Source organism: Sus scrofa, chromosome 5 (assembly GCF_054392235.1).
Source record: "Sus scrofa isolate SSC_HxYL_T2T_F1_AM1 chromosome 5, Sscrofa_HxYL_maternal_Yorkshire_Landrace_v2.0, whole genome shotgun sequence".
Classification (NCBI taxonomy): Eukaryota; Metazoa; Chordata; class Mammalia; order Artiodactyla; family Suidae; genus Sus; species Sus scrofa.
The window spans coordinates 13,466,961-13,494,052 of NC_139387.1; the positions used below are offsets into that span (position 1 = coordinate 13,466,961).

Genomic DNA, 27,092 nt, shown 5'->3' on the forward strand with positions numbered 1-27,092 from the left:
TTCGGACACGTATGTTCCCAGAGAGGGTCTGATCACAGCTCTGACTTCGAGATCTGAAATTTGCTCATAAAACCTTAACTCCGAAAGCGTCTTTTCATCCATTTAAACAAGACCAGTATTCCTACCAGAAGTCTGGCAATGACAGAGCCCTGGTTAATATCGAAACAATGTTATTTCTTAACACGGACACCAGACCACACTGGAGAAATGCTCGCGTCATCGTCATCGTTAGTCAGTGAATGAACATGCATCTCCATAAAGCCCTGGTGCCTGGAAAAGAAAGAAAACTTGATTGCATTGCAGGAGATGGGAAGCCACGAAAAGGCTGTGTCCTATTTGAATTGTAACTGTAATGGAAGCAGTAGTGATAGCTTCCGGTTCTCTCTTGTTCATCAGAAATTGACTGCATCTGGCCCGTAGTTGAGTTTGGCCTGCCAACTGCTTTTACCTCTTTTTGCTTCGTAGGGCCACACCTGCGGCATATGGGATTCCCAGGCGAGAGGTCGAATCAGAGCTTCAGCTGCTGGCCTGTGCCACAGCCACAGCAATGTGGGATTGGAGCCGCATCTGTGACCTACACTACAGCTCACAGCAATGCTGGGTCCTCAACGCACTAGGCGGGGGCCAGGGATTGAACCCACGACCTCATAGATAGTAGTCGTGTTCGTTACTGCTGAGCCACAATGGGAACTCTGCTTTTGCCATTTTTGAATGTGTTATTAGCAGTTAAAAGTTTGGACGTTGCACAGAAAAATCCTGATTCCTGGCTTTCCTTAATAAAACGAAAAGATCAAGCAAACCGGACCCTCATTTCATGATAGCATAGCCACTGGCTGGAGCGGAGTAGTAGCTGTTCCTTCGCATAGTGCATGACTGCCCCAGTTCGTCACGGTCCCCAGCCTCCCTAGTTGTCCCTGAGTCATGCCGCGATCAGAGCCAAATTGCACAGAAAGAGCCCTGGGTCTTTGCTTCTGTTGCTTGCTGACCCCTGTCTGGCTCAGGTTCCCTTTGAACTTTTTGGCTTATTACTGTTTGCCATGTGCTGGGCTGGGGATTTTACACCGGTTATCTCATTTATTCCTCCAAACAATTTCACACGTGTCCCACGTTATAGATGAGGAAATAGGCTCGGGGTGCTCAGCTCGATGCTCTAGGTCTCCCAGCCAGTGAGGAAGGGAGCCGGCCTTGGAACCCCAGCCTTGCCTGTAAAGGCCCTGCAAACTGTTTGTTGCCTTAAGCCTGTCCTAAGCCTTAAGCCTGCAATGTGCAGACTTCAAAACAACTGGCAGGTGATATTTTAAAATCAGCCTGATCAAGTCAAGGACAAGACACGGGAACAGGGGCCGTCTTGGGCGAGCAGGCAGACCATGTTCCGTGGTTGGCAGGATTATCATAAGCCCATAATGAGCAGGAAAAGTTGATTAGACCTTTAATGCAATTTGCATTTTGTTTCTGCCCTGGACTCATACAAGGAAGTGCAGGAGTGGATGGTAGGACTCATCCAGGCAGGCTACAACCGAAGCAGGTCAAGCCCTTGAAAACGACACAAGGGCTTTATCGATGGCAGGGGCCCATGGTGGGATGGATGTGTCCCTCAATGACACGGGACGCTTTTTCAATCAGAGTGACGATACGACAAGTTGCTTGAGATCGCTGCTGGTCAGTTTCTCCTCCATGAGGAGGGAAGCGTGGAGTCAGCACAGGCTGAATCAAGTGCGTGTTACCTGCTGGCAACACATGTTCGTGGGCGTCCTCTCGCATGTTCCTAGGATGTGGGAAGGTCATCCTGGGAAAGATGCAAGCGGTCACCTGCCTGGTCTACACGGGGCTCACGGAGGCTGCCTGGGTCCAGAGCAGGTGACCAAATGAGCCACGTTCACAGCCTCCGCCATGTATCATTGAAACCACCATCCAAGTGGTGTGTGTCACCGCTGGATTCACAGCCAGAGAGTAACATCTTCATGAATATTTTCAGCAAAGGCAAAAGGTGAATGTCCCACATGTGTGTTTCTGCCCATCTCTATCTGCAGACATTTGCAGTTAGAAAGCAGGGAGTTCAGAGGGAGGAGGTGAGGAGACCCTGAGACATACTGTAACTGTGATCATACAGGCACCTGCAGTGGGGGACCCGGCAGCTACATTTGGAGCAAATTATCTCACACAGATGATGTGTTGTGAGGCCATTGAACGAATCACAAAGAGGAAAGGACCATCCCCTGAGGCAACGTGGAATCACTTCTCTAGCTGAAGATGTGTCTCATGGGGTTATGGCTGAGTCTGCACACCTGATAGGAATTCCCAAGTGCTCCTTGAACGCTGTGTGTCCTCAGCTGAATCTCTTAACCTCTCTGAACCCATATGGTCGCCTCCGAAGCTGGAGGTGCTGCTTCCTATTTAATAGGGGTTTTGTGCAGATGAAAAGCAGTTCATTGTGCTTAGGAGAGGGTAGATTTATAGTCACTTTGTGTACAGCCGTGTTTTATCTGCTGACTGTGCTCTTTGAAGCACCAGCAGAGCTGAGTGGTTAAGATTGCACTGTTTGGAAGAACCGCGACAATGCAAGGTCCCTTCTCTAGGGTGGGACCTCTGGGGGTGGATATTTGTCATTCGTGCCCCATCTCCTGCCCATCATGAATTCTCTTGTTGGCACAGAGCCTGTAGTGGGTACTGAAGCCTGCAGTAACATCCCAGAAGGAAGTTTTCCATTGCACCCATAGGTAGTGATTACAGTTGAGTAGCAGAGTTCTCTTGTGGCACAGCAGGTTAAGGATCCAGGGTTGTCACTGCAGTGGCTCAGGTCACTGCTATGGCTTGGGTTCGATCCCTGGTCTGGGAACTGCCACATGCCAAGGGCATGGCCAAAAAAAAAAAAAAAAGAAAGAAAAATTGGGTACAATTAGATACCACGGTGGTGGTGAACCCGAGCTCCCCCGTGTACATTTAAATAATCCTCCCACACCCGTACGGGAGGGAGGGGCTCCATTTCAGAGCCCTTAGGTAGACCATCCAAGAGGTTCATTCACTCCTTTAGCAAAGACTGTCAGGCACTGTTCTGGGACCTTGGGGACAGAGCTGTGAATTGCACAAGCTTGTCTGCTCTTCTCATGAGCTCACTTGCTAGTGCAGGAAGAGAGATGATGAGCTGACAGAGTCATACTCTCTGAGTCATGGTACATGATCCCTAGAGACAGAAGACGGGAGAGATGATGGTACAGGTGGCAGCTGGAGATGCTCTTGGGTGAGGAATGGGGAGGGGAGGTGCTTCTGATAGGACGGTCTGGGTGGCGCTGTCACGTGACGTTTAAAAAGAACTGGGCAGAGCATCTCAGGCCCAGGGAATGGCAGGAAGTGGAGAGGGCTTGTGCCTCTGCCAGGAGAGTGGGGAGCAGTCAGGGTGGCCAGAGGGGAGGGAGCGTGGTGGCCCAAGCCCAGAAAGACAGGGCCTTGGGGGTAGGGTCTTGGAACCTGTGTTCCAACTTCTCTTTCCTTATCCTGTCTCCTCCTTGGGAGGCCTGTTCCTTGCGATCTGGACTTGCCTTTGGCTGGTGACCTAAGAGGACCCCGAGCGCTTCCTCCTCCAGCCCGTGAGGAGGTCCCCTGGCTCTCTGCTTCCACGGATGAGAATCACCTGGGCATCTGTTGCACCTACAGTAGCTCAGCCCCCACCCCTGGCATTTAGGAAAATACAGTGCCACGGTTGGCCCGGGTCTACTATATGGGAGTCTGCTGGGGGGGGAAGTGCTGACCCGGTGTCTGCCTTCTTAGCAGGTGTCTCAGGTGCACCTTACCTTCTGGCAGTTTGGCATGTTTGGCCTGGGTCAAGGGAAGCCTCTGGGTGGCTGAGCTCAGCGCCTGGCCTCGGATTTGCTAATAAGGTTAAAGCAGGTTGGTGATGACAGCACTGCTGGCTGTCCTCTGTGGCAGCTTTGCTGTATCCTTTATCTCCTTTGATATTTACATTGTAGTTTTCACACCGAGTTCCTGAGGGCAATGTGACTGTCCTCCACCACATTAGTGTTTGTGCGTCTGTTAATCCCTTGGGTTGAATGACACTTAGCTTACATAATTTACCCTCTTTGCAGAGTTGCCATGTAGACTTCTATGCGGTATATATATATAGTATATTATTCATTTGTACTTATTCTGATTTCTGTGTCCTTCAGATGATGAGACCTCACCATATCTTGGGCATCTCCAAATCTTTAATCCTTGGCACTAGAATACCTGCAATAAAGTAGATGCTTGATAGGTGCCGAAGGGCCAAAATAGGATAGTATTAGTGACTCTTTATGGAGCACTTCGATTCTTGACTTGTAATAGCTTATTTGATCCTTAGAAACCGCCCTGTAAGAGAGATATTGATGTTCATTTTACAGAGGAATGAGTCACAGAAAAAGTTCAGTAATGAACTTGGTTGTGTGAACCTTTCTTTGCTTTTTGGGGGGCCTACACCTGTGGCATATGGAAGTTCCCAGGCTAGGGGTCAAATTGGAGCCGCAGCTGCTGGCCTATCCCACAGCTCACGGCAACACCGGATCTTTAACCCATGGAGTGAGGTCAGAGCTGGAACCCTCATCCTCATGGATACTAGTTGGGTTCGTTACCCACTGAACCACAACGGGAACCCCCTAACCTTTCTTTTCAAACCGTGGGTTTCCATGCTTGCCTCCTGGGCTTAGCCCCCGTTTCCTCTGCCCTGTTGCTGGTTGGATCCCGTCTTCAGGAGCAGAGAAGGGTCCGCCCGTTCTGAGCAGCAGAGGTAACGGCGCCCCTGCCTCCCTTCCTAGCGGCCACCATGCCTGTGAATTATGCTATCTATGCCTGGCTCACTCCAGAGAGATTTGGACCCATTTGGGTTCCAGAAGGCTTCACGTCAGCAGTCCAAAAATGAAAGTAGGCACACCATTGTGCCCAGAGAGGCATGGCACCCGTGAGGCCCGTTCTGGGGTGACAGTGGTGGGACAGGTCTGGGGAGTGACCACTCAAGGCTTAATGTCAGTTTGGAGAAACACTCTGATGTGTGTGGCCTGAAGGGGCAGATACGTCTGCATCTCTGGGAGTGGATATTTACAGAATTTTTCTATTTCTCTCTCACCAGTCTCTCTTAACAGGGAGTCCTGCTCAGATGGCTCTCTGAGCAGAAACAAGTCTGCTTTTCCCTCTGGTCCAGCCCTCTGCCCCAGACAGCCTCTGCCTTGCTTTCCAGATGCTTCAGTGACAGGTAGTCATCAGAAAGCGAGCCTGGCGTTGCCTGTTTTCTCTGCTTCTTCACTTGTTCTGTTCCCAGGTGACATCGCTGGTCTCCTCGGGGCTGTGAGCCAGTTCCTTCCTCCATCCTTCCTGTAGGAGAACAGAAGGTAACCCTGGCCAGTGTTTGCTGTATGGCCTCTTCTCCGCCCCCCTTTGGGGTACACCATCCATCATCCCCCCCCCCTTTTTTTTTTGGTCTTTTGTGTTTTTGTTGTTGTTGTTGCTATTTCTTGGGCCGCTCCCGCGGCATATGGAGGTTCCCAGGCTAGGGGTTGAATCGGAGCTGTAGCCACCAGCCTACGCCAGAGCCACAGCAACGCGGGATCCGAGCCGCGTCTGCAACCTACACCACAGCTCACGGCAACGCCGGATCGTTAACCCACTGAGCAAGGGCAGGGACCGAACCCGCCACCTCATGGTTCCTAGTCGGATTCGTTAACCACTGCGCCACGACGGGAACTCCCCATCATCCCCCTTTGATAGGTCAAGGGCAGATGTCAAGAACCTGGCCCCAGAGCCCCCACCAGGTTTTTTTTTTTTTTTTTTACGTTGCCCCATGGCAGCATGTGGAGGACCCAGGCCAGGGATCAGATCCCACGCCAAACTTGGGTACTTGCGACCTATACTGCAGCTGTGGCAAGGCCCGATCCTTTAACCCACTGTGCCAGGCCGGGGATCGGATCTCGTCCTGGTGCTGCAGAGATGCTGCTGGTCCCGGTACATCACAGTGGGAACGCCTCAGAGCACTTGCTGTCAACCACGGGTGCTGAGAGCCTTCTCTTCCTGCTGCCTTTGCCTCTCTCCTTTCCATGCTGATCTGTAGCCTGTGGGGGCATGTTCTCTGTGCTGGACCAGTCACGTGGGAACAGAATTAAGATACTTAGACAAAGAGGAATGAAAAGTCTGGGCAGGAGGGAAATGGGAAGGGGGCCTGTGTACACTAAGTGTGGCCATTGCATATCAGCCTTCGCTCCCAGGAGTGAGGACAGCAAGTCGGAGTTGGGGGGCGTGGGGCATGACTTGGCAGCCAGAAAGTTCTAGGCTTGAGAGTGGTCAGTGCCACGGAGCAGCTGTGTGACCACGGATGCTTCTCTTTTCTGCAGCCTCCGAAGCCTCCACTTTCTCATGTGAAATAAATAGGAATGATACCTTCCACACAGATTTATTTGAAAGTCTGAATGTGATGGTGTAGGGAGGCAACTGATATGTCTTGGGCTCTCAGTAAATCCCAGCTCCTCATTTTATTACAGTTATTTTTGATGAGGTCATTTATCGATAAACTTCAGATCCGTAATTGCAAATAAAATATGGCATAAGAAAATCTCTTGGCACGTGGCTGTGGGCCAATAAATATACAGCAGAGGCTTCATTTGCATGCAGTTGGACTCGACTCGTTGCCAGCATAATGGAAAAAGCACAAAATGAAAACAGAGAGCAGTCAAGTGGATGGCTGGGGGTCACTCGGCTCGTAAGTAGCAGGGGCTCCCTTTCTCATTGGATCGGCAACTAGCCTCGAGTCAAGCGAGGCTGGCATCATCTTCCTCCGAGAGAAAATGAGGACGCAGAGAAGCTGAATTTATTGCCCGGTCATTCATGTCATTGTGCCTAGAGTGGACTTCATCACTCCATAGCCATGTGGCACGTCAAGACCTCTGTTGGCTCGTCCGTAAGATGGGGGTCGTATGCTGTTTGCCCTGACCTCTCCCCTAAGACTCGTTGTGGCGATTGGATGGCATAGTCTGTGAAGAAGAAAACCATGAAATGTCTAAAGGTGAGCTGGCTTGACAAAGGACACGTAGAATTTCCTTTGCAGCCCATCAGTTTCCAGGGCTCCCCTACTGAGGCCATTTCCATTTTCTGGAAATAGGGGAAGCATTTGGAAATAAGCTATTTTGGGTCCACACAGGGATCTAGGATAAACGTCGAAAGATGAAATGCGTCCTCCATCTGAATATAGCTGAAGTCTGCCAGGTAGAAGGTGGAGGCACTTAGCCCCATAGGAGATGAATTTATCGCACGTCCCATTGCCTCCTTCGGAGAGCAGCTTCGGAGCCTGAGCTCCTGTCTTTGCTTTCCCAGCTCCTGCCCAGGTGCAAGCCCTCCCTGGACCCTTCCCAAAGCCTTTTTCTCCCCACTCTTGGTGATTCCTCTTTCCTGTGCAATCCATCCACTTTGGCCAGGCATTTAGAACCAGAGTCTGCATTCGTGCTTTGCTTCCATACTCTTAGCCACTTGTTCATTCACTCAAGAAAAATTCACTGTGGATCAGCTTGGTCCCAGGCACACTTGGGTACTCTTGCAAAGACTCCGAGCCTTATGGGGCTTATGAGTTAACAAATGAGAGAATGGGAGTTCCGGTCATGGCGCAGTGGTTAACGAATCCAATTAGGAACCATGAGGTTGCGGGTTCGGTCCCTGCCCTTGCTCAGTGGGTTAATGATCCGGCGTTGCCGTGAGCTGTGGTGTAGGTTGCAGACGCGGCTCGGATCCCGCGTTGCTGTGGCTCTGGCGTAGGCCGGTGGCTACAGCTCCGATTCGACCCCTAGCCTGGGAACCTCCGTATACCACGGGAGCGGCCCAAAGAAATAGCAAAAAGACGAAAAAAAAAAACAAAAACAAAAACAAAAAAAAACAAATGAGAGAATGACGCCTGCATGTGCCATTTTGGATATTGTGGTCAGGAAGGACTTTGAAGAGACGTCTGAACTGAGACCTGATGTATAATTATGATGGTTCAGAGGCTGGAAGGATGGGGTGTGTCTGGGAAAAGCTGATGGAAGCCAACAAGGCAGGGGTGATTGAACCAGAGGATATGGGGTCTGAGATAAGGTTGAGAACGTAGGCAGATACCCCGTGGACAGGCCACTGAAAGGAGTTTGGACGGTGAAAGTCCACGGAGTGTCTGCCTACGTCTAGGCTGACTGCACGGCTGTCTCTGAGTTTCCTGTGACGTCTGTAACACACCTTTGCAATCAGATTTGTTGAAACAATGCAGATTCATTCCTAGACTTTGAGAGGACAGAAGTATAAAATCAGTCTCACTGGGCTGACATCTCATTTGATCAGCTCGAGGGAGGAGAGCTGTTTTCTTTGCCTTTACCAGGTGGTAGAGGCACCTGCCTTCCCGTTGGCCCCTTCCTCTGTCTTCAAAGCCGGCAATCACATCATTTCGTCCTTCCTCTGCTTCCATCATCGCATCTCTCTGACCCTCCTGCCTCCCTCTTTTAAGGATCTTTGTGATTAGGTTGTATCCACTTGGATAATTAGGGTAACCTTCGCATTTCAAGGTCCTTCTTTAATCACATCTGCAAAATCCTTTGAGGCAACGTAGGCATCGGATCAGGGATTAATAAGTGGATCACTTTTGGGGCCATGTGGAGCCAAACATACCAGGCGTACATTTCCAAACAATCAGTCTGGTGTCTGTGTAGAGAATGAGCGAAGGGGCATAAGAATTTGGGCTGAGCCTCCAGCCACGTGGCTGATGGGGTCACCAGGTAAGTGGTGAGGTGGCCTAAGGCAGAGAGGTGACAATTTGGAGGTAGGAGTTGGAGATTGAACCGCCTGGTCTTGGGGCTGTTTTGGGGTGTGAAGGGGAGAGACAGAAAGATCAAAGCTGATGCCCAGGTTTGGACAGGAGTAAGTGGGTGCTGGGTGGAGGAGCTGAAGCAAGAGCAGGTGTGGGGCAGGTGGTCATTGGCTGCCTTGGGACATAGAGATAGCAGGATAAAGATCTGACAGTCAGCACCTCCACCCTGCTTGCATCTGGGTGTTGGGACCCGGCAACCAGTGACACCCAGCAGGGCGGTGAGCTAGGACCCTAGTGTCAACCATCTTTCCTACGAAGAAAAAAAGAGTGTTCTGGGTGCTAGGGTCAACAATCTTTCTTAGAAAAAAAAATGTCCTATGGAAAGAAAGATTGGGGTGCCTTTTTCATTTCCAGGGTGAAAGCAGCCCTGTGCTGTAGTTGTTCTCGTGGAAGTGTGGTTAAGGTCAAGTGAGAGTGCCAGCCCCGGCTTTATCCGATGGTGGCCTCACGGTGCGCCAGGGTAGGAAGTGCATGGGTACCAAGTGCGATTCTGCTGCTCACTAGCTGGGTGGCCTCGCATCCACCCTTGGCCTTTCTGACCCTGCACTCCGCATCCCTCTTTAGGGAGTAGTTGTGATAGAAAGGAGCTAATCCGTGAGAGGAGGCTTGCAGACATGGTGCTAGAAGCACCGGGGTTGTTCCGCAGCTGTCAGCCTTCTTTAAGGCAAAGGGATGGGAAAAAACACCATCATCTGTGATAACAATAACCACGATTTTATTGAACACTTACTCTGTGCCGGGCGCTGCTCTGCGATTTACACAGATTAATTCATTCCGTCCTCACAACCACCCTGTGAAGCGGGTCCTGTTATTACTACACCCGCTGAGGTCCAGAAAGGAGAAATTACTTGCCCAAGGTCACTGTGCTTGGGCTCAGACTCAGGAGCCTGCCATCCGGCCCCAGGGACCATGCTTTGCATTACTAAGCTGAAGTCTCCGCAGGCAGAGAGGACCCATGGGCATCCCCAGCTCAAGGGCAGACTGAGCCACTGAGGGTTTCTCACTGGTGGGTGTTAAAAGCTGAAGCTGGTTCTGCTGGGACTCTGGGCCCAGGAATTGTTCTTTATCCTGAGCAGAGGCTCCATCTGGAGAGCCTGAGGGATCATCTGGCTCCGTCTGAATCAGGATCCAGGCTCAGATTCTTGTCCTCTGCGCACACCCTCCTTCTGGCCTGGGGTCTTGGGAGGGTTGAGTTTTTGGCAAGGTTGTGGCAGGGCCTTTTTCTCCCTTGCAGCTGCTGCTCTTTCCAGGTGCACTGGCTGCGGCAGCCTCACTCAGGGTCCATGATGCGGGGTCTACCTCTCCCACTCCCACCCCACCCCTGCCCCTGCCTTTGGCTTAGTGAGAAAGTACAGTTCTAGGGATGTGTTGGCTCTTCAGCCAGAATCCTGCTGCTCTCAGGCCTCCCAGCCCAGCGGGGTTGGGTGTAATTGCTGGCTCAGCATTTCTGCTCTTGGCTCACATACACTTGAGCATATAGGAAAGTCTCAGTTCCCCTGGAGGTGCTTGCAGCCAACCCCTGGTGACTAATAGTTGATCTTGAGTTGCTGGGTTTTCTGTAGTATTTACATTCTGTGACAAATTGGCATTGGGTCTCTTGAAATCCCCTACTATGCATTGTCCACAGTAGGAGTGATTTTTTTTTTTTTTTTTGGCTTCCCTGAGACACATGGAGTTCCTGGGCCAGGGATCAGATCCCAGCTGCAGTTGGATCCTCACCCACCCTGGATCAAACCCAGCACTCCACAGATGCCACAGATCCTAATACATCACAGTGGGAACTCCTTCTCCTTTTTCCTTTTTATGGCCTCACCTGTGGCAAAAGAAAGTCCCAGGAGTAGAGGTTTGAATCAGAGCTGCAGCCGCAAACCTACAGCAGTTCCAGATTCTTAACCCACCAAAAGAGGCCAGGGATCAAACCCAAATCCTCAGAGAGATGCTGTTAGGTTCTTAACCTGCTGAGCCACAAGGGAAACTCCAGGAGTGATTTTCTTAATTTGTCTTTTTCTTGTTTTTAATTAATTAGTTAAAATTTTTTATTATATTTGATTTGCAATGTTCTATAAATTTCTGCTGCACAGCAAAGTGACCCAGCCATTCATCCATATACATTCTTTTTTTCACATTATCCTCCATCATGTTCCATCACAAGTGATCGGACAGGAATTCCTGTCATGAGTCAGCAGTTGATGAGCCTGACTAGCATCCATGAGGATGTGGGTTCAGTCCCTGGCCTCGCTCAGTGGTTGAGGATCCAGCGTTGCCTTGAGCTGTGGTGTAGGTTGAAGACGCACCTCGGATCCTGTGTTGCTGTGGCATAGGCTGGCGGCTACAGCTCTGATTGCACCCCTAGCCTGGGAACCTCCATATGTTGCCCTAAAAAGACAAAAGAAAAAAAAAAGTGATCAAAGTTCCCAGTGCTATACAGCAGAATCTCATTGCTTATCCATTCCAGATGCAGTAGTTTGCATCTCCTAACCCCAAACTCCCAGTCCCTCCCCCTCCCTCTCCCTTCTTCTTGGCAACCACAAGTCTGTTCTCTCTGTTTAATTTGTCTTTTTCCACTTACCCAAGGGCGTCATATCATTGTGTGATATAGCAACTATTTTTTTTTTTTTTTTTGGAAGAGATGAGCCATCATGTTGTCAAGACTATAGGCACACTTCATTTTATTGTACTTAGCTTTATCATGCTTCGTAAATAATCCTTTTTTTGTTTTTTGTTTTTTTTTTTTTTTACACATTGAAGGTTTGTGACAACCCTATATCAAATCTATTCCCACTGTTCTCCAACAACATTTTCTCACTCTGTGTCACATTTTGGTAATTCTTACAGTATTTCAAACTTTTCATTATTATTATATTTGTGACGGTCATCTCTGACCTGTGATCCTGATGTCCCCAGTGTAATTGTTTTGGGGTGCCTCAAACCCTACTCATGTAAGATGAACTTTATCAGCTGTTGAAATGACACCAGAGGATTTGGAATATTAAAGAAATTGATAAAGCAGCAGGGTTTGAGAGGATTGATTGCAATTTAGAACGAGGCCTGACAAAGCTATCAAACAGCATTGTCTGCTACAGACAGACCTTCATGAAAGAAAGTCAGCGTGGCAGATGCATTGTCTTATTTTAAGGAATTGCCACGGTCACCCCAGCCTTTAGCAAGCACCCCTCTATCAGTCAGTAGCCATTGGCATGGAATGAAATGATTACAACTTGCTGAAGGCTCAGATGATAGCTAGCATTTTTGAGCAACAAGATTTTTAAGTTTTTGATCTCACCTGCTTTTTTTAGACATAATGCTTTTTGCACACTCAAGACTAATTTAGCATAAAACGTAACTTTCATATCCACTGAGAAGCCGAAATTTGGGTGACTCACTTTATTGTGGTCTGGAACCCAACCCACAATATCTCTAAGGTGTGCCTGTCATTAAAAGCTGAGGCAGGAGTTCCCACTGTGGTTCAATGGGATTGGCTGCGTCTCAGCACCTGGGCACAGATTCCATCTCCAGCCTGGCACAGGGGGTTAAAGGATCTTCCAGGAAGCAGCTGCATCCCCCGGAACTCCATATGCCACAGGACAGCCAAAAAAGAGAAAAGAAAAAAAAATAGGCTAGGGCAAAGATGCCTCAGTGCTTATGAAGGTGCAACCTTTATTCTGTGTGTGTGTGTGTGTGTGTACTCAGTGTCCCCATAAGCTGATGCTTCTATACACAAGACAGATAATACATTCATCAGACACGATTTAGTGATGGCCTGTCCTCTCATTTGAATCCCAGACTAGGCCTTCTTGAAGTTTTTCATGTATCTTATTAATCAAATGGTTCCAGGGAGTTCCCATCATGGCTCAGCAGAAACGAATCTGACTAGCATCCATGAGGACACAGGTTCAATCCCTGGCCTCACTCTGTGGGTTAAGGATCCAGCATTGCCGTGAACTGTGGTGTAGGTTGCAGACGTGGCTTGGTTCCCAAGTTGCTATGGCTGTGGTGTAGGCTGGGGGTTACAAGTCCAATTCTACCCCTAGCCTGGGAACCTCCTTATGCCACCGGGGCAGCTCTAAAAAGACAAAGAAAGAAAAAAAGAAAGGTTCCAATTCACCCTGTGAACCACGAGGCTGAGCATTCTTCCTTCTAAGGTCTGCCTTTCTGGAATTCTCCCATTCTGAGTCCACATTTCCCACACCCTCAGTTGTCACACGCTGTGAGATTGAGGGAGCCCAGAGTATTGGGCTCATTTGAGATGAAAATTGACCCTCCCAGTGAGTGAGGGTTGGTAGAGGAGGAAATACTGCCTTTTGCTGTGGCTTTTTTTTTTTTTTTTAAATGACCACCTTTTAGAGTTTGTTTAATCTCGAGAAAGATTGCAGTAAATGCATTGCCCCTGATGTATTTGTACATTTCTCTTTTTTATTTTTTATTTATTTATTTTTATTTTTTTTATTTTTTTTTTATTTTCCCACTGTACAGCAAGGGGGTCAGGTTATCCTTACATGTATACGTTACAATTACATTTCATTTCTCTTTTTTAAAGATTTGTATCATCACATTTTTTCCACTTTTTAAAAATGAAAGTACAGTTGATTTACAGTGTTTCTTCGATTGTCTCTTGTACAGCAAAGTGACCCCGTCACAGACAGTTCCCTGGGCTGTGCAGTAGGGTCCCATTGCCCATCCATTCCAAATATAACCCTTGGCATCCCAAAACCCCAAACTCCCTGTCCATCCCACTCCCTGCCCGCTCCCGCCTGGGTACCACAAGTCTGCTCTCCTTGGCCGTGATCTGTTTCTGTTTTTGTAGATGTTTCCTCTGTGCAGCCGGCTGATTGTTGGTGCCTTTACTTTCCCTGTTTCCTTAGTTTTCCTGTTAGATGATGGTACAGATATGTATTGAGCACCCAGCGTCTGTTTGATCCTGGACTAGAGTCTAGGAAAGACCCAAATGAGATTGAGTCATCGTCCCTGCCCTTAAGAAAAATTGTTCTCTCGTTGATCTTAGCGGATCCTGACATTTCTCCATGTGCTCATTCCCTGAGGATCGTGGGTCCTTGGAATAAAGCAGGAGATGAACCGGTAAGGGAAATGACAGGATGGTAGCAAGCAGGAAGTTAAGACTAGCCATCTCTTTAGGGGGATGGCAGTCCACAGTAATTACTGTAAGAGAAGTATGTATGCCTGTCTCTGGGAGTCCAGGGGAACCTCCAGGAAAGCTTCATGAAGAAGGTGCTTGGGCTGCTGATTTGGAGTGGTCCAGGGAGAGTGAGGTTGGAAGGCCATACCTAAGCTGTCCACGCCTGGGGTCTTGAGGTTGCTGAGCAGTGACAGTCTCTTTGATGGGATCATCCAGCCTTTGAGATCAGCCCGCTTAACTAGATTGGTCCAGTGGTCGCAGAAGGACAAGCACAAAGTACATCTGAGACCTTAGGTCTCAGCAGTGCCTCAGCGGACAGGTTTCTGTTAAAATCATTGAACCTGGAAGAAACGCTATCTTCAGGGTGTCCCTTTCTGCTTCTGTACCGTCTGGGGGAGACCCTCCCACCTCCCACGCCCCCGTCTTTGGCCCTCAGTGAGTCTGTATTAATAGAAGCGATTAAGTTGCCTCATCTCATCAGGGAGGAGATATTAATCTTCATCAGGCCAAGGGAGGAGCTGCATTTTTTCCCCCTGCTCTTGCTTTCTTCCCCCTGCTCCCCCCATGAGCGCAGGGGCTGCTCCAGTGTTTCTGGGAAGCTCTGTCATCTGCTTCTACAAATGCATTTCAGGAAGCCGCTTCTCTGCCTCCCTCCCTCAGCCTTCCTGCATCCGAGCATCACACACTGTAATTGAAGGGCCATTGACAGGAGATGGGGGAAAGGGGAACTTGTTCCCTCAGATGGAAACTCCCAGCATCATTGTCCTCGCTGTTGCTGGGGAAATTAGAACAGGACAGTACCACAGCTGGAAGCTGTGGGCTTTTTGCATTCTGAAATCCTCTTCAGCCCTCAGAGAAGTGCACCAGCACTCGGGTGCCTTTTTTATGCTCTGTTTCTGTGATTAGGGGTGAGCTGAGGATGCGGGATGCTGGTGGCAGGGGCAGGAGGAAGGGAGGCTGGAGGATCACTCAGAGAATTAGGATGGAAAGGAGCTTTTCCCCAAAGCTCAGCATCCAAGCTCTTCCTGCTTATGTGAACTGACTGCCAATAATAGCTTATCATGCCTCGAGATTCTGTTACGTGCCAGGCGCCGTGCTGGCACAAGTAAATTATGTACATTATCTCATGGATCCTCACACACTTGCCAGATGTGTAGTGTTGTTCCATTTTGCAGATGAGGGAACAGAGGTAGGAGCATCAGTGCCTTTGTCGAGGTGGCGTGGTGAGCAGAGAGGGAACCAAATTCTGTTCTTGGTTTCTTTCCTTTTTTTTTTGCTGGCTGAGAAGCATTTGGAGGTTCCTGAGCCAGGGGTTGAACCCAAGCCACAGCAGCAACCCAAGCCGCTGCAGTGACAATACTGGATCCTTAACCCACTGTGCCACCAGGAAACTCCTATCCTTGGTTTCTTGATCCCCTCCTGTACCTAGGAAGGCTGTGTAATTTATTGTCCAAACTGGAATGCGTCAAAGGATGAAAGAGGATGCTATAAATAATTTGGCTGGGACAGCAGGCGTACGTGGGGATTGGTTCAGAGTAAACAGGAAGACTTCCACTGCAGCTGGGGGCAGGGCTTTTGGAAGCAGAGATGGCGAGATGCACGGGGTCCCCTCTCCTCAGGTCCCGCCCACCTCTCCTCCTACCAGGAGTCCTCCTTGGCCGGCCAGCCACATGCCTAGTGCAGGGGGGCCTGATCCGTTTGCTTCCACAACGAAGGCTGCTGCTCAGCATGCAGCCCTCACACGTAGCCCACCTTGGAGGCTCGAACTCCGTCTATGGGGAGGGATTGGCTTTCCTTGCAGCCTTTGAGCACCCCTGGGTTGGGGACCATGGTTCTCTTTTCCAGACTGGGCTCTATTTGCATTCCACCAGCTATCTTCTTACTCAGAGGGATTCCCAGGACATTAAATTAGCAGAAAATGACATTAGCGCTAAGAACCAAACTCGATTATCTGAAATACAAGTATTTACTGTGAGGAGTCCAACAACCTCATCCCTGCCTCCCCATGCCTGGATGAGAGCCTTATGCTGAATTTTATTCATGCCCTTTTCCTTCCAGTTGGCAGTGTTTTGAGGGAGGGGGCAAATTGTCTCCAAGGCCCAGAAGAGCAGTAATATTATGTATCAGCACAAGGCATGTTAGTCTGTGGATGTTCCCCATAAATTTGCTGGCTCTCCGGGCTGTGGTCCATGAATATGAATTCTGACCCAGGCCACATCCTTCCTCTTTGCACGCCCGCCCCATCTCCCTCCCGTCTAGAAACACCATTCTGCTCACTTCTTCCCTAACGTGACAGGTGTCTTTATGCCTTTATGTTTGCCCCATTCTCTGCTTTTTTTCCTGGAAAAAAAAAAAAAAAAGGCCACTGTCCAAGCTCAACCTCCCTTACCCTTGAACTTGAAGCTGTCCCCACCTCACTTTTTGCTCCTGGTCCTTACCTGTCCCTCTGTTAGGGGGCTTTGTGCAGAATTAGTGCTTTAAGAGGTGCTGTCAATGAGGCTGTCACACCGCTGCTTCATCCAGTTGTTAAGGAGTTAAATAAGGCCCTGAGCACTAAGTACAGAGCTGGGTGTGTAGGAATGAAGATTGGCAGTTACATTTGTTGTTACTAAACATTGGGAACGTGATCCAGTGCCAGGACTCAGTGCCCCCAAAGGGACCGTTCCCCTAGGGCAGGCCTTTATCGTCTTACTTGGTTTGATATCCTTGGGGCCAAATACAAGGTGCTGGTGAGCGTACAGTGAATTCAGTCATTATTGTAAGATAACCATCCGCTCAGGGTAGTGAGAGGTTTTTTGTTTGTTTTTGATTTTTTTAATAGTTTTTTTTATTCAAGTGTAGTTGACTTAGTGTTGTCAATCTCTGTTGGACAGCAAAGTGAGCCAGTCATACACACATACACACACGTGTACACATATAAAAACATACACATTTACACATACACATTCACACACACACATATACACACATGCACACACATGTATACATACACAACATATATACACACGTACACAATGCACACACGTACACACACGTACACACATTTATACACACACAACACATATACACGCACACACATGTACACACGCACACACTTGTACACACATATAAACATACACATTTACACACACGCACACACATACACACATGCACACACGTATACACACATGCACACACACAATGTACATACACATGTACACATGCACACACATGTGCACACACATGTACACACAATTACACATATACACAATGCATATACACGCGCACACACATACACACACACATAAACACACACACACACATGTCTTCATATCATTGCCCATCATGTTCTATCCCAAGAGACTGGACACAGTAGGACTCATTGCCCATCCATTCTAAATATTATCGTTTGCAGAAAACATGGAAAGCTTCACGAATTTGTGTGTCATCCTTGCGCAGGGGCCACGCTGTCCTTCTCTACATCATTCCAGTTTTGGTGTATGTGCTGCCAAAGTGAGCCCAGGAAGTGAGGTTGATAAAGACCTGTTAGTCCCCTAAATACCTGGGGCTAGTGTGTGTTTGGGAATGGGGCCCAGGACCTGAGATGGATGAGAATGAGGTCTGATACGAATAAGAAGCAGATGACAGACAGCAGGTGTGTGCTGAGCACCCAGGGGCGTCTCGGGCCGTTGCGGGTCTGCGTCTGAGTTGTACATGGGGAGTGACAGCCTCTGTGAAGAGGGGAAGGGGTCCCTTCCGACCTGTGCAACACTGGAGACTTGGGTGCCTTGGGGGAGGTTTGGCCTCTAGTGTCGAGTTACTTCTCCCTTCTAGAATCCGTAAAATATTTACGGTGGCTGGTGTTGGGGAGACTTAACAGACTTTCACTTTCCAAAGGGTGAAGGTGAAAATCAACAGGAAATGGATCTTAGACCTCAAATAAACATAAGAACTAAAGCTGTAAGACTCTTGGAAGGAAACAGAGTAAAATCTTTGTGACTTTGGATTAGACCGTGGTTCCTTAGATGGGACACCAAAAGCACAAGCGCCCCCCACCCGCAAAATAAAAAAAATGAGTCTTCATCAGCTTTTAAAACTATTGTGTGCATACCGTTAGGAAAATGGAAAGACAGCCTAAACCATTAGAGAAAATATTTGCAATCTGATAAGGGACCTGTATCCTGAAGAGATGAAGAGTATTTATAGTGCAACAAAGACAAGACAAATAAACCAATTAAAAAGGGGGCAAAGGACTTGAAGAGACGTTTCTCCAAAAAAGATACACAAACAACCAATAAGCACATAGAAAAGATGCTCAATGCCATTAGTCGTTGGGGAGTGCAAATCAAACCCACAGTGGGGTGCTGCCTCGCACCCTCTAGGGTAGTGATTCTCAAAAAGGTAGAAGATAGCAAATGTTGGAGAGGATGTAGAAAAATCAGAACCCTTGTTCCTTGCTGGGGGAATGTGCAGTGGCAGAGCCCCTTTGGAAAATGGTTTGGCAGTTTGCTCGAAGTTACCCACAGACTTAGCTGATGACCCGGCAATTCTACTCCAAGTTGTCAATGCCTAAGAGAATTGAAATCGGATACTCAAAAATGTATACAGGAATGGTCATTGCAGCTTATTCATAATAATCAAAAGGGAGACATGTCCAAGTGCCTATGAATTGATGGAGGGTTTTTTTTTTTTTTTTTTTTTTTTTTTAGAACAAAACAAAACAAAACAAAAACGTGATAACAGCCATGCAGAATATTCTTCAGAACTAAAAGGACAAGTGTGAATACAACATGATTGAACCTTGCAAATGTTAAGTGAAAGAAACCAGCCACAAAAGGGCATATAAATGATTCCTTTCACATGAAATGTCAAAATAGGCCTAGAGAGACAGCAAGTAGGTCCGAGGTTTCCAAGGGGATGGAGAAAGGCAAAATGGTGGGAGTGACTGGTGCGGGGTTTCTTTCTGGATTATGAAATTGTCTTGGCCTTAGATGGCGGTGATGGTTGTACAACTGCAGGAATATACTAAAACCCCCTGAATTATATATTTTAAGAGGGTACATGTTACGGGATGTGAATGATATCTCAGTAAAAGTGTTATTTAAAAAAAAAAAAGATTAAAATGGAGCTGCTCAAGGGAAGGCAGGACCAGAAGGCTCAGCTTCTCTCGTCTGTTCCTTCCTTTGCCCTCCACCCAGGCGGTCTTTCCTGAGATGTTCCCATAGTTCCAAGGGGCACAGCTCAGAGGGCTTCTCTGGTCCTCTGGCCTGGGTATCACCTCATTCTAGGGAACTGATGTGCGGGGTCCCACGCCTACAAGAGGATGCGTGGAGATGTTTCTTTTTCTTTCTGCCCCTGACTCCCTTGGGGTGAGACCACTAGCCTCTCTGTCGAAACCAAAGTGGGAATGGGTCCTTGTGATGCCTTCTCACTTACTGGCCAGGTGAGGTCTCTGCCAGAGTTGAGGCAACAGTTGTTAAGAGAAACACGAACCCCTGCTGCCCTCCCTCTTTGAAATATGAAGGTTGTAGGGGGCTTTCCTGCTCCATCTTGGGACAAAGGAAAACAATAGGACAAGATAGGAAGTGGGTTGCAGACGGCCACAAGACGAGATGGTCCCACTGTTGTTTTTGGTCCTTGCTTCAAGTCCTTCAGTGGTTTCTCATCACTGAATAGAATGATAGCCATTGCCAAGGCCTCGAGTGACTGGTCCCATCTTCCCCGCACTGATCTGTGTCACCAGCCGCCTCGTACAGTCTCCCAAACCTCCATGCCTTGACCATGCCCGCGCTCCTTTCTGCTGACCTGCCGTGAGCTTTTCACCACTTTGTATTTCAAGATCCAGCTTTTCACCCCATGATGGGTTGGCTTGTGTGCCCCTCCCCCAAACAATGTTGACGTCCTAACCCCAGTGCCTGTGAATGTGACCTTATTTGGAACTAGGGTCTTTGAAGATCATCAGGTTAAGATTAGGTCTTTAGAGTGAGGTCTAACCCAGTATGCCTGCAGCCTTATAAAAAGGGGAGGTTTGGACACTGGCACGAACAAGTATAGGCATAGGGAGGGTGCCATCTACAAGCCAGGGAATGTCCGAGGCCACCGGAAGCTGGAAGGGGGCCTGCAGCAGATTCTGCCTCACTCAGAGCTCCCAGAAGGAACCAACCCTGGTGACATCTTTTTGTGTGTGTTTTTAATTTTTATTAAAGTATAGTTCATTTACAATGTTGTGCCAGTTTCTGCTGTACAGCAAAATGACCCAGGCACACATATATCCCCTTTCTTATACTATTTTCCATCATGGTCTATCCCTAGAGACTGGATGTAGCTCCCTGGGCTATGCAGCAGGACCTCATTGCTTGTCCATTCAGCATGGAATGGTTTGCCTCTACTAAGATGCTGGCATCTTAATCTTGGACCTCTGGCCTCCAGAACTGAGAGGAAGTAAATTGATGTTGTCGAAGCCACCTGGTTTGTGGTACTTTCTTCATGGGTACTGCAGCCTTGCTACTTTGTTCCGCCAAACCAGTCACTTTTTCTGAGTCCCCTAGCTCTTTGTCATTTGATTATTATACTTCAGGTGTTGCATTGTCTTTACTTCTGTTTGTCGCTAAACTGGGACGGTAGGAATGATCTCTCTGCATTGCTTAAGTCTGATGGTGTACGTGTCACACAGGAAGGATGGATGGGTTGGGAGATGGATGGATGGAGGGATGGAAGCATGGATGGATGAAGAGATGGGAGGATGGGTAGATGGATGGATGGATGGAGAGATGGAAGGAAGGAGGGGTGGAAGGAAAGAGATGGAAGGAGGGATGGATGGAGGGATGGATGGATAGAGAGATGGAAGGAAAGAGAGATGTGAAGATGGCTGGATGGAAAGATTGATGGGTGCATGGGGAATGAAAGGAAGGAGGGGTGGAAGGATGGATGGGTCAGAGGGTCAACCAGTCTATCTTGGTTTCCTGATTCCAAAAGAGAAAAGCCAAGTTCTTTGTATCAAAGTTTAAAATGCAGATTAACATTTAAAAGATATTGGTGTCATCTCTGTTTGAGTCTCTCTGGCAAGCAGTCTTCAGGCCTGCATTTCCCAGCGTAAATAACGGTGGATGTGTTGAAGAGTTCACCAGTGTTTAAGTTCATTAAATTAATGTTGTCATTTTGAGTTGCTGTGTTGCGGGTTGTAAACCATGCGTCGCGTTTCTGAGATTCTGCAGGAGTGTGGTTTTCGGGAATGTGTGGGGTATGTTAAAAATAGAAGCATTGCTTTATGCCAGAGAGTCCTAGCTCAGGTCTGCTGCTTAATGCTGTGTGCATTTTATTTATTCATCCATTCAATTAAAATTTGAGATCCACGTTCTGCCAAGAACTCTGTGGAATAATAGGGGTCCAGAGGTAAAAGCAATAAGGTCTTTCTCTCAAGGGGCTTATAGTCTGGGTGGTGTGCGAGAGATGCAGTTGGCACAAGGAGATACTCCAAAGGGGGTTGTGAGGAAAGGCTGGCCACAGGTGTTGGGGTGGGTTGGATTCTGGACACTGAAAAGCATATGCAAAGGCACTGAGGCCTGTGCAAAGGTCCCGCAGGCAGATCCCTGAGAAAGAGGCCAAGGTGACAGCCAGCAGTGACAGCAGCATGGGAGTCAGGGCAGTGATCTCTGATTGTGGGGACTCGGGAGGTGACTTCAATTGTTTCCATACAGGCGTTCAGGGGTACTTCTTAGAAAGTCAGTCACATTCATTCATTTTTTGTCATTTGCAGGAGATTTGCTTTTCAGTTACCTGCCCACTTACCTGTTTGTCCACGGGCAGAATGAATACTCTCATGCCCATGCTTTGTGTAGGGCCTGTGCCATGTCCTGGGCACATGGCAGTGAATCTGACAAACCTCAGGGAGCTTCTGCCTATGGAGGAGACCCCCTGTTTTGTGCCCCTTCCTTCTATTCTATGCCCCTCCCCCAATCCTGTTCACTCTGCTCCAGGAACACTAGCTGCTTCCTCCTGGCTGTCCTGCCCCAGGGCCTTTGCACTGGATACAGGCTTTTTTGTGTGTGACCCTGCCTTATCTACCTGCCGTTCTCCACGCTGGTGCTCCTCAGACCAGCCTGCGTGGAGCATATTCACAGGCTTCCTTGCCCCCTGCATCCTGTTGGGAAGGAAGAGAGGCTGTGGTCATTTCTTCTGTGGGCACAAGGATGGCACTGTGAAAGGCCACAGCTCCTGCAAGCGGCCCTCCCCATGTGCTCTGCCAAGTTCCCAGGACCACTTCAGGCCCAGGAGCAGCTGGGTCCCTCTTCTTACTAATCCTGGGCTGCTGAAGTGCGTGTAGTTTACTTAAACTTCGCTCTTTTATCACAGTCGCCTCCAGGTGTCCAGTTGGACTGTGCGGTCTTCCTGCCAGGCAGCCAACAAGCGATTCCCTTTCCTGAATTTTTTTTTTGCCTCTTGAATCCAAATTTTGCTCAAATATCACCTTCTCCATAAATTCCCTGTGACCACTCACTCTAAATCCAATCCCCTTTCCCATTTCTTTTCTTCTCTCTCTCTCTCTCTCTTTTTTTTTTTTTTTTTTTAGGGCCATTCCTGCAGCATATGGAGACTCCCAGGCTAGGGGTCCAATTGGAGCTGTAGCCCCTGGTCTACATCTCAGGCACAGCCATGCAGGATCCGAGCCCCGTCTGCGACCTACACCACAGTTCGTGTCAATGCTGGATCCTTAACCCACTGAGCAAAGCCAGGGATCGAACCTGTGTCCTCACGGATACCAGTCAGATTTCTTTCTGCTGAGCCACATTGGGAACTCCTCTTCTCGCATTTCTTATCTTTAGTTTCTACTTAATTTTTCTCCTTAGGACTTTTCACTATTTTTTTTGGGGGGGGGGGGTCTTTTTGCCTTTTGAGGGCCGCTCCCACAGCATATGGAGGTTCCCAGGCTAGGGGTCAAATCGGAGCTGTAGCCACTGGCCTACACCAGAGCCATGGCAACTCGGGATCTGAGCCGTGTCTGCAACCTACACCATAGCTCTTGGCGATGCCAGATCCTTAACCCACTGAGCAAGGGCAGGGATCAAACCCGCAACCTCATGGTTCCCAGTCGGATTCGTTAACCACTGCACCACGACGGGAACTCCAGGACTTGCCACTTTTTAATACATTGTAGGATGTGGTTATTTACCTTACTCTTATCTATATCTCTCCCTAACGTGCGCACACATGTGCACACACGCACATACACAAACACACAGACATGACACACATGCTGTAATCTTCATGGGACCAGGGATTTTTCTCTTGGCGGGGTGTTGCTGTCTGCTAACACTGAGAGTTGTACCTGGCATTTTCTAAGTCTCTGTAATTATGTGTTGAAGGGATGAGAGGGCAGGCGCTGAAGATGGTGTTGGGGTAGGTCCCGCGTACTCTGACTCATTTGCTTCTCCCCATAGCCCTTCCGAGGGAAGCTGAGAAAATGACATCTGATGTGTAGGAGCCAAGGCTTAGGACCAGGGCCATGTGTTGACCTGCATCTGTCCTCAGTATCCTCCAGGGCTTGGAATGAGCACCAAAGGCACATCTAAACAGGGGCCTCCCTTGGCGTTCCTGTTGTGGCTCAGTGGTTAACGAATCCGACTAGGAACCATGAGGTTGCGGGTTCGATCCTTGGCCTTGCTCCGTGGGTTAAGGATCCGGCATAGCCGTGAGCTGTGGTGTAGGTCGCAGACACGGCTTGGATCCTGTGCTGCTGTGGCTCTGGCATAGGCTGGCAGCTACAGCTCCGATTAGACCCCTAGCCTGGGAACCTCCATATGCCGCGGGAGCAGCCCAAGAAATGCCAAAAAGACAGACAAAATAAATAATAAACAGGGGCCTCCCTCATCTTTGGGGCAATGGTGGCCTTTTTAGTTGGAGTCGATGAAAAGCCTCCTACGATGCTGCCCTGGAGGAGGCGGACGTCACTGACAGTGGGAGGCCTGGTGGATCACAATCCGATTCATGGCCTTATTGGCACAGTGCTGTCCTATGCTCTTGAGCATCAAGGCCCCTTGGATACCCCATCTCTTCTGATGCGTTGGAGGTAGGGTATGAGGGTACATGTCCCTGAAAGCTGGTGCTTAGCCCTTCCCCCGTGACACTGTGCATTGCCCAGCCCCTCCGCCCGTCACATGATTGGGACTTTTAACTCATCTCTTTGCCCTTTCTGCCCTGGCTGCCTGTCACTGGGAGGGTTGGTTACAGCCACTGTCCTTTCCTGAGATGAGCTGTGGTGATTTTCTCCTTTCCACTCCTTAGCCCATCGCATATCTGCACTGGGAGTTCTATTTATATTATATTGTATTATATTATATATCTTACTGTATTATGCTACACTATATTATATTATACTACACAATACTCTATTGTATTTTACTGTATGGGTGTGTGTGTGTGTATATATATATATACATATATATGTAATTTAATTCTAATGCAACTCATTTGGAAGAGGCTCAGGAAAGGTTTAAATTATAGATGGAGAATTGTCATCACTCTTCGTTTACTGCCTCGATTGGCTTATCATCAGGGTACATTGTTTTATGATGATACCACCTAAATTGATTTTGTTTCTGAAATAAAAGCCTCATTCCAAAAATTACATTTTTCCCAAAAAACAATTAAATGCGCCCATGCTTCTGTATCTTTTGCAAATGTTACCAGACAAGCAGAAAAAGCTGGGTATTATATCTTCTTTTGCAGAGCTGAGAAAACTGAGGCCAGCTATAGGCTAAAGACTCACTCACCTAAGACCACAGGTACCCCACCCTCACCCTATCCCCCACTTTTTGAAAGTTCACTTTACAAAACTCCACGTCTACAAAAGACCTACATCAGAACCTATTTTCACTAAAGGAAGAAGTCCAAGGAGAATGTTCACCTTTACAAGAAAAGCAAAAATAGCACATTCAGCATTCGTTTTGCAGGAAACCCTGATAGAAGCACCCCCCCTTCCACCCACCCAAGTAGCAAAAGTAGCCCCACCAAGCTCCCTCCCCAGGATTTATACTCAGCATCTCAGCATCAAGCTTCCATAGCTTTCAACTCTGTCTTGTCCTCTGTTGATGCACCCGCAGGTAGTGCTCTGGGTCCTGCCTGGAGTAGCTTGTGGCGAAGGAGGCAGAGGGGGCGAATCTGGAATCATCTCTTACCCTCCGGGGGGAGGCAGTGACTCCTGGGGGTGAGAGGATGTGGGAGTGGGTCTGTCCTTGACAGTGTGTCTGGAATGAATCCCTGAGAAATATTTTCGTTTGCAGGCTAGTCTCTCTCAACGGGAGGACGTCCTAGACGTTTCTGTGCATGTCAAAGAGTCGGTGGTGAATTCAGGAAGAGACCAGTGGAGGAGGGCTGATAAGGCCGGCGGGGCTCAGATCACATGCCCCCTGGCTTAGGTGATGGAGGGCTGTTGGCAGGGGGTCTCTGAGTCAGGGTTGGTTTTCATTTGGTTTATGGGACTGACTGTTGGTGTCTGCTGTCAGCCTGGTACATGCCAGGCCCATCTGCTTGGCCTCTGTCCCCAGCCCTTTGATCTTGCTGCTTATTCCTGTTGATGTTTCTGTGTTGGCCCCACTCTGGCCCGTCCTTCCAAGCTCAGCTCAAATCACCTCCCCTGGGAAGCTTCCTCGGACCTCCCCAAGCCTCAGGAATTCTACTTCTCCCTCCTTCCCTAAGCTTCTCTGCCTTTGTTTTCTATGTTAGTCCTTGAAGGAAGGGATCTTGTTTGAAGTTCTAGCCTTATTTGCCTGTGGATCTGTGCTCTTAGGCCCATCATGTTACATTCTGTAGCTCACCTTTTCCATCTGTGAAATGGACACGCTGATGGTACTTTCAAGACAGGGAGCATAGACAGACATGTATCTGATTCCTTTTCCAAACTTGTGAACTTGGCCCTTGATCTCATTCCCATGAGACAACATTCATGGTCGGGTTCAAAGGCACAGGCTGCTAAAACTGCCTTTCTCTTCATGCTCTATGCCCCAGTTCCATCCCCAGTGTGACTGTGTGGTGACAGAATGAGGCACTGACACACTCAGATTTGAATGTTGGCCCCTTTCTCACTTCATTTTGTTTAGCAAAACTTTTTTTTTTTTTTTTTTTTTTTGGTCTTTTTAGGACCACACCCACGGCATATGGAGGTTCCCAGGCTAGGGGTCGAATCAGAGCTACAGCTGCCAGCCTACACCACAGCCACAGCTACACCAGATCCAAGCTGCGTCTGCGACTTAACACCACAGTGCAGGGCAACGCCAGGTCCTTAACCCCCTGAGCGAGGCCAGGGATCGAACCCACAACCTCACGGTTCCTGGTTGGATTTGTTTCCGCTGTGCCACGACGGGCGCGCCCAGCAAAACATTTCCTGGGCCTTTGGTTCCCGTGTTACACTCTATACGGGGTAAAATCTACCACCGCTTTTGATGTGAAGATTGAATCAGATAATGAATGGATCACCCCTAATTCACCCCCTACCTAGAGTAGATGCTCATTAAATGGCTTTCCCAAACCAGCCCAAGCTGCTTTATTTGAGGTACTGGAGCAGTTTGACGCCTCTTGATTCTTGGTAACAACTCCACGTGTTCATGCTGTCATGAGAAGCAGAAGACACGCCTCTTTAGGGGTGCCGGGTTTGGGGTGGAAGCCCTCTCCCCATCCATCCTTAAGCTTCCAAATCCCTGCGTCACCTTGACCTTCAGGAAGCCTTGGTTCTGCTGCCAGTGTCAGCACAGCCAACTGCTTCTCCCTCCGTGGCTTGTCCACATGCACTCACAGCTCATCTCAAAACTTCTCCCTTTCCTGCATCCACGTTGCCTTCATGTCTTGCTCCTCGGCCGTGAAGTAGGTATTGATTTCTGTTAAGATGAACATCAGGATGTATTGAGTGGAGAGGGAAATACTGGCAGAGGCAGGGAGGGGGGCATTCTGCCCCTCCCTCCCCATCCTGTTTGTGGCTTCGAGAATTGGGAGAGCCCCAAGGTGGCACCCCCACCTGTTGCAGCAGGAGAATTGCCCACCTTGGGGCTGGGCAGGTAACTAACCCTTTACAAATGGACCAGATTAAAGCGAACCTCATGCCTCTTGTTTCAAGCATCCCTCGTCCTGGCATCAGGGTTGGCACAAGGT

At 48.7% G+C, this 27,092-nt stretch overlaps 1 protein-coding gene, 1 long non-coding RNA gene and 1 other non-coding gene across 7 annotated transcripts in view; 2 read left to right on the forward strand and 1 right to left on the reverse strand.

Moving 5' to 3' along the window:
• Window positions 1-27,092, forward strand: part of LARGE1 (LARGE xylosyl- and glucuronyltransferase 1) — a 593,475-nt gene that overhangs the window by 178,279 nt on the left and 388,104 nt on the right. The gene's annotated exons all lie outside the window — the stretch shown is intronic.
• On the forward strand, window positions 1,370-7,504 carry LOC146403147 (uncharacterized). Its single transcript, XR_014803138.1, has 2 exons — window positions 1,370-5,445; window positions 5,734-7,504. It is a non-coding gene; the product is annotated as an uncharacterized LOC146403147 (long non-coding RNA).
• On the reverse strand, window positions 17,367-17,473 carry LOC146403148 (U6 spliceosomal RNA). Its single transcript, XR_014804716.1, has one exon. It is a non-coding gene; the product is annotated as a U6 spliceosomal RNA (small nuclear RNA).